The following is an 8,707-nucleotide window of genomic DNA, read 5'->3' as shown; positions in this document are numbered from 1 at the left end:
TTTAAAACAAAATATAACTCACACCGGCCTGGAAATCTTTTTAAAAAAAATGCATTTTTTAAAATAAAATGCATTTTTCATATAAGATATTTGTTTTTATAATTTCATAGAAAATGTGTTAAAGAGTTGGTGCATTATTATTATGATAATGATTAGTACATAAAAGTACCATTTAGAAAAGTTTTGTACAAACATGTTCAATTATCAATAATTATCAATATTAAATAAAAAAATTATCAATAATAAATATTATGTTTATCTGAACCTTTATGATTTGTTCCTTTTAATTTTAAAATCTGTATAGTTGCAATTTTAAAATCCTCGTAGAAATTGATAAAAAAGTACATATTAAATATACAGCCATAGTCAAAAGTATTTACACAACGAAAGTTTTTGTACATATTGCATAAAAACATGTTTTTATTGTTGTTGTTTGACGTCAGTTGCAAAAAATTTTTTTGTTGTCACTTAACTTTATCTATGCAGAACCAAATAAAAAAAGAATTGGGAAGATAACTGTTCATTTGACAAAAATATAAGCAACTGCGCTGATGCTTATTAGTAGTCAAAAGTATTTACACACATTTTTTTTGCGTCAAAAGTATTTACACAAAACGTTAATTTCATTTTCTTCTTCTTAATTGATGAATTTTTAAAAAATTTTTTTATTTTTATTTAATTAATATAATTAATATTTGGTTACACCACCTTTGGCATCAATAACGGCCCGCAACCTAGCTGAAATTGATCCAATCAAGTTGCGAATCCATTTGGACCGAATATTCGCTATATCAATTATGCTATCACTACATTTTGGATTTTTATCAATAGTACTTTGCTATTTTATGAAATCTCAAGCATATTCAACGACATTAAGACCAGAGCTCTGTGTAGGCTATAAAAAAACAGCAGGATTTAACACTTTTAAAATTGGATTAAGTCCACATCCTTGATGACATGGTGCATTATCATGTTGTAAAACCCATTTATTGATTGGAAAAGGTCTATTTTCTGACGTTAAGACATGGTTATTTAAAATACCAATATAACCGGACTGGTGTAACGTGTCATTTTTCGGTACCAAATCTCCAAATGCATTGTATGATAGACATTCCAAAAACAAAACCGTGCCACCTTCAAATCTATTGAGTGACTGCACTGCTTCATTCTGTTAGCGTTGTCGTAAATGCATGGAGGGGTTATCAAATGAACCCTAGAATTGAAATTCAGACTCATCTGTTCATAACACATTGTTTTAAAACTGTATAGGTTACTTAAAATACTTCAAAGCAAATGAGAGAATATTTAATAAGACCGTTAGAGTAATATTGACTCTTTTGTGCGTCTCATAGGTATTGATATTAATATTTTTCAACCTGCGATGTAGTGTAGCATCACTAACAATCTTGTAAATCAACTTTTCCGATGATGCTGCTGTTTTGACAGGACTTATTGTAGGCTTTTCTACTACTACTCCTAATAATCTTCTGCATTCCCTTTGATTCATGGGAAATTTCCGCCCAGTCCTTTTCAAATTTTTAATATTTTCGCATATTTACTTATTTTTAACTAGATTTTACACCATATTATGTAATATTGTGCACAACTTTACTAAGTTCGTCGCGGAAATCCCACTCTTATATTAGTTACCCACCTCAGATCGAAGTTTAACTGATAATTCCTTGGTTTTTATCATTTCGTAAATAATTTCTGAAATTTTAAAATCTCTACATTTGTGTAATTTTTGACAAAAGCTAACAACTGCACTTACTTAAAGGAAATCCTAGAATAAATGCTAATTAATGTTTTGTGTAAATACTTTTGACGCAAAAAAAATGTGTGTAAATACTTTTGACTACTAATAAGCATCAGCGCAGTTGCTTATATTTTTGTCAAATGAACAGTTATCTTTCCAATTTTTTTTATTTAGTTCTGCATAGATAAAGTTAAGTGACATCAAAAAAATTTTTTAACAACTTACGTAGAACAACAACAATAAATACATGTTTTTATGCAATATGTACAAAAACTTTCGTTGTGTAAATACTTTTGACTATGGCTGTATACAATATTCACATATAAAAATGTACTCATATTAATTAATGCATAATTTCTACAAAACGATATGTTAATACTGACAACCTACTCTATCCATTAAAATGCACATAATCATGGACATTAATCAAAAGTGCCACTATTTTTTCCCCATATAGCGAAAAGGGAAGAAAATTACTAGTTATGAACGACAAGAAAACTAGTTATTTTTGTCTTTATTTTACAATATATTTTATTTAAACTAAATATCGAATAATTAAAAACTTATTAACGAAATACCTTTTTTGGATTATGACATTCAGCAGTGATAAATTTATTAATCAAATGGCGTAAATGTACATTTACTCCACACTTAACCGCGCGGAAGGTTAAGCTTTTCGTTATCTTGTTTACATTTTTTTTTAAATGTAAAGATTATACAACAAAAATTGATTGAAAAATATTAAATAAACTGCACATACTCGCAGTTACACTCAATCACACTTCCACTCACACAGCTCGAATACAAAATTCAAGTTCACCTTACCATACGACATACCGCATACTGCTGCGACTGTGCTGTGACTGCCCACATGCATTTTCATGACGCTGTGTACGAGTAATTTACTCTGTGCAGCAAAAGCTGCAAGCACCGAAGCTGACGACTACAACCACTTGACTGCTCGTCATAAACACTGCAACATGTTTCAGTTAAAAATGTCACGAACATTAAACAATCAACAAACATTTTCCATAGTCAGTTATTTTTTATTGTATTTTTATTGTATTTATCGTATTCTTAAGAGGATTACATCGTAAATTTACAAAGGTACATAATTGATGCTCTTCTATGAAAATGTTTATTATGGCATAAACTTGACTTGACTATTGCTTAAAATGCTAAGCTAAATATTGTTTCTTTTGATTACAACAATTTGTAACGCAAGCACTACTACAACAAATATGTTAGGTGAATAAAAAAATACACGTAATGGTAATACCAACAAATTTCTTAAATCGTCTACAAAGTAACAACAGCAATTACTATTTCAACAGCAACAATAAGTGTCAAGTGTCATTTATAAGTTAGCCATGCACTTACAAAGCAGTAGCAACTTGACTATTCGGACTTCATAGCAGCAAATAACTTCAACATGTTGCAAACATGTTTATTTTTGTACGAACTGCGTTTAGTTAGTTTTTTTGCTTAGCAACATAATCTTAAGACCAAAAACATTTAAGGTTTTTGAATGGCATTAAGAGTAGAACTAATGACATTAAACTAGTGATTTTTCGAGTCTTGGTAGACATTTAAAAAGTGTTTTATAAGTTAAATAAATTAGTTAAAGCAGTTTTCTTAGTTTTTTATTACTCTTTGTAAACAAATTAAACTATATATTGATAGTATTGAAAAAAAAATTTATGTTTTCACAGTATCAACATTGAACAGTTTTTACAGATAAATTTTCTGAAGTTATGCATCTGCTTTTTAACCGCTGTTAGTTAGCACTTTTTAATTATGTTATTTTTTTTTAATATTTTAGTTTTGTTCAATAAATTTGTCTGGTACCTTATTTAGTGTCTAGACTTGATATATTTTTATTAGTATTTCAAAAAATTCACTATGTTTACTTAGTAATCATGTACTTTTTATGTATATATCAGTAAAAATACCGTTATAATTTTAATGCATAATGATTTATTTATTTATTTTTATTTATATTTATTTATTTATTATTATTTATTTTATTATTTTTAGAAATTATTTAAATTATAAGGTCTTTTTTTGTTAATGAATCATTTAATTTAAAGACATTTATAAAATTATTGTATTTTGAAGCATATATTACAGAATATTATTCTGCAGGTCTAGATTCAAGCACTGAATCTAGATCTGCTTTGAAACAAATTACGTACCATTTGGATAAATTTAGATTGATAGCTATTTGTCTCCCATTGCAAGCTAGATTTTATTAATTGTGAGTTTTAATTTTTAAATTACTTCTGCATTAAAGTGTAAGAGCTTCAACAATATCGAATTGTGTTTTTTTTTTGTTTTGCTTAAATATAGTATTATTAAGTTTGAAATAAATCAAATCTAATAGTTTTAACAAAATTTTCCAATAAAATTAAAACACAAATTAAAGTCGGTTTTGTTTTTAAGGACTTTAACTCTTATTTCGATCGTATTTTTTGTATATTCCTATACGTATTTTGGGAAATTCGCTTTTACCTTAATTAGGAGAATTCTTAATATTTAAATATAATATATAAAACACAAATGCTTTTTCCCCTTATAAGTCAAAATACAGTCACAATGTGATCCTCAGCTCGTAATTTATGGGATAATAATAATTTATAGATAATTTATAAAATTAAAAACATTTCAATTAAAAACATTTATTAAAACAAATTTCTCTGTTAAGTTTAGACTATTGTACTTAACTCAACAAATATGCAGCAAAATGCACAATTTTTCATAAAAAATCTATAAAGAGGTTTTTCGAACAGTAGTGAACTATAACAACAAAAATTCATTTTATATTATTTTAATTAATTGAATTTTTAGCTGAACATACAGCTGTTTCGAGTATTGCCTAATACCCATCATCAGTGATCTTGGAAACAATTATTGCATTCGTAAAAAATCTTTTGAGACTGCAAATACCAGGAATCGAACTCGGGTCTTGTCAAATTTGAAGCTCAGATTCAGCGCACCTTAACCATACAAAAATATGCTAAAGAATTTCTTTAACTCTAACTGTTATAATAAAAATAATTTAAAAACTTAATAGGAGAATAAAAGTAACCAAGTCACAAATTTATTTTTATTCTCTTAATTAAAATGTCTAATGGAATTAATCCTAGTTTATAAATAAAATACATACCTTGAAAAATATAAGCAGTTAAATTATGTATAGCCAATTCTTATTATGAAGTGTGCCAGTACATTAAGTTTTAAATTAGTTTTAAAGCCATTTTTACAACATTATTTAACATTATTGACTATTAATTATTATTTTCCTTTTTATTTAAACTTTAATTATCCATATAGAAGTCTACGTAAAGCAATGTCTGTCACTGCATTGTGTTGATATTGTTAACCGCCTATTAATTTGTCTCCTATGTAAATGAGCAGTTTTTTTGTACCCAAGACTAGTTGTTACTGCAACATTTAATTAAAAAACATTGCTGCTAGCAACAAGTTTCTATCTTAAAGCGAGCAAGAAAACTCAATGAAGAGCAACAACAACAATTTTTAATTCATACTCGCACTCGTACTCGATTTTCAATTTTCTCTCAATGTTTATTAAATCAGCTAAGCTTATTGCAACAACCAATTTACAGTAGCTCGTAACTTAGCTGCCGCTACATGCGCCACAAATGAAAAACCCCATCAAAGAGCCCAACAAATAAAATCAAAAACACAAAATGTAAACAAACTTCACAAACCGAAGAAAAAAATGCTCTTATAAACAAATTCAGTTTTTTATTTCGTTGTTTCGTTGCCGTTGGTTGTGTTGGGTGAATGAAGACAATTGGCAACTCCAACGTTTCAGTATGAAAGCAGCATTCAGTGCTTGCGGTATGCGGTAAATTATATCGGCATTCAAAAGTGAAAAGTGTGTAAAAGCTGAATAAGCAAAAATAAAAATTATAAAACGCGTTAAATGATATTTAACAGATAAGCCAGACGCTATCCTTACACCCAAGATTATTAAAATCAAAGTACCTGTATGCCTCCGCAACTTTGTATATCTTGTTTCTTACATGTTTTGTTTTTTTAATATTTGTTGTGATTTTTTTTTATTAATGCAACAATATGTACTGTGTGTAACGTGTATATTTTTTATGAATGTAAATTTTTTTGGAATTAACATTGCAATATATTTTTGTCAGTGTATAAAAAAATTGTTCTACGCATGCATACAAAAAAATTTAAAAATTCTCGCATAAAATCTATTAAATCGTTTATGGAAAATTAACAGCAAGTGTTGCTTTTTTTTGTACTACACACTCCAGCAAATATCTGAAAAAAAAAATTTAAAAAGAATTCTACTTTCAACTAAATTTTTTAACACAATATTTATAAACAAAACTTTTCAAAAATGCTAAAAATAATATAATTAATTTTATCTTCTCAACTGAAAATTGAAAAATTGCAGCAACGGAAACAAAATTAAAAGAAAAATCAATTTCTCAAACGCTTTTGTATATGATTTAAGTTTATTACTGATCTGATCGTGTTAAATTTATAAACGATAAACAATTAATGAAAAATTAAATTTAGCATTGAATTTATTTAAATTGTTTTCAGAATTTTTTTTACTGAGAAAGTCTTTTAGATATATCAATTAAATAATATAAAAAAATTTTTAGTTTAGAAAGTAAAATAGCAGCACGTGTAGCGTATGAGTAATTTTTTTTTGTCAGAAAAATCATTCTTAAATTAAACCCACTAAAATAAAAGTAAAGTAATTATATAAATCAAATAATTTTATCACCTTTTTTTCTTTGAAATTGTATATAAAAAATATACCTAAACTACTACCAGTTTAATTCCTGCTTCTTTAACTGACTATGCACTGACACCTGCATATTCCCAAACACACAGAGTGGGAAATATCCGCCCATATTATATTATGATTATATTATGATATTATTATGATATAATATTAGATTAGATTAGATTTTAAAACGAGTTGGGAACTTGTCACCACGTCCCTGCATCCTTTGAGGATTATTATGACATACCCACTTTAATTCCATAAACGAGTTGTAGTTAAGAACTCCAGGAGAAATGTTGCCTAATTCCGTTATAAGTGGTTAGGCAGTGGATAAGTATCGAAATCTAAGTCTGGCTAAACTATCACAGTGATATAAAATGTGTTCTGCTGTTTCCTCTTCTTCGCAAGCTATGTCTCTAGTAATACCTAAGCTCAATAGATGCTTTTTAACTTCGCACTGTCCAGTGAAAAACCCTGTGATAAGTCGAATGCCACCTCTGTTCAACATAAATATATCCCCAATTCTGGCTTTTGATCGATACAGCATGGATTCTTTAGCTTGTGTGCAGGCAATTGTATTATCCCAATCAGTCTGAGCTGCTCTTCCACTCATGCATTTTAAGTTTGAAAAAGTTCCATGAAAGACCGCAGAATGGTTGTTGCCCAATATAATATAAGGCTGCCCTTCTTCTGGCTATCTCATCTACTTTATTCGATACCCTTAAATCCGCTGTGCCCTGTGCTCCATATTTAGTAAACCATGTTCCTTTTAGCAACGTCTCCCCAAAATTAGTATATCCGGGTTGCAAAACAAAAACAACAACAACAAAAATATTAATGGAAACGTAGTAACAAGTCCTAATAAACATTAACTGTAGCAATGAAAATTCTAAAGCAGCTATCCTTTTTATCATGCTAATAATACTTTTTTATTATTATAAAAATGATAGATATGAGTTTTCTAAAAACCTTTGCTTATATTTCCGATCATCTTTTAGGAGATTCGTCTTGAGGGCGCCTACTTGCTAATATTCAATCTCATATTATCTTGGTAAAGGCAATAATTACTTATTTTATGCCTGTTTTCTGGGTCCTAAATATTTTGTGAGATCAATGACATCTTTTAGAATATAGTTGTTTCTTATTGCATAGAATCTGCTCCATATGTTAGTATTGGTCTTACTATTGTTTGTATATAAATCATGTTTTACTTTCAGCGTTCCTTTAGTTGTTTTTTTAATGTCTAGAGCGTTTTTCCATCAACTCTTTATCACCTTTGTTGCAATACATACGATATGTTTATGCTTTAATACTTAAATTGCATTACTTACATTTTTATATAGTTTTATAGGTTATTCATTTGCAATATCTAAATATATAATATATACATTGTGACCGAAAAGCTTTCGGAAATTCTCATTTAAAATTCGCGCGCTGTATATTTTTCGATATTTTAAGTTTATGTAGTTTGCTAGACTTTCGCTTAATTACTATGCCAAAAATGAGCGCGATCTGTCGGACAGTTCGTTTACGGCAGCTGTTGAAACCAGTTCACCTCAGTAGTGCGTTGCGAAAAAAACAATGGAAAAAAATATTGAACAAAGAGTTTGCATCAAATTTTGTTTTTCGAACGAAATTTCGTGTGCAGAATCGTTGCGAATGCTACAAAAGGCTTATGGGGAATCAGTTTTATCGAAAACTCAAGTTTATGAGTGGTACAAAGCCTTTCAGGACTGTCGTACGACCGTCGAAGACATGCCGCGTTCTGGACGACCTTCGACCTCTACCACCGACGAAAACATTGAAAAGGCAAAGGAAATCGTGTTCAAAAATCCTCATGTGAGTGTTAGAGAGATAGCACGAGAGCTAGGCATCGGTCGTGAGATGGCTCGTTTGATTTTGGTGGACAATTTGTGTATGCGACGTGTCAACGCCCGGCTTGTTCCGATTCACCTCAATTTGTTCAACATTATCAACGATTTTAAGGCCAAACATTCAATAAATACCATCGAACAGCCACCGTATTCACCTGATCTTGCACCGTGTGACTTTTTCCTGTTTCCCAACCTCAAATTACCACTCAGAGGAACGCGTTTTGAATCCATAGAAGACGTAAAACAGAATTCGCAGAGGGAACTCAAAGCCATACCGGAAAGCGCCTATAA

The sequence above is a fragment of the Teleopsis dalmanni genome, chromosome 1 (genome assembly GCF_002237135.1).
Source record: "Teleopsis dalmanni isolate 2A chromosome 1, ASM223713v2, whole genome shotgun sequence".
Classification (NCBI taxonomy): Eukaryota; Metazoa; Arthropoda; class Insecta; order Diptera; family Diopsidae; genus Teleopsis; species Teleopsis dalmanni.
This window is presented reverse-complemented; position numbering follows the sequence as displayed.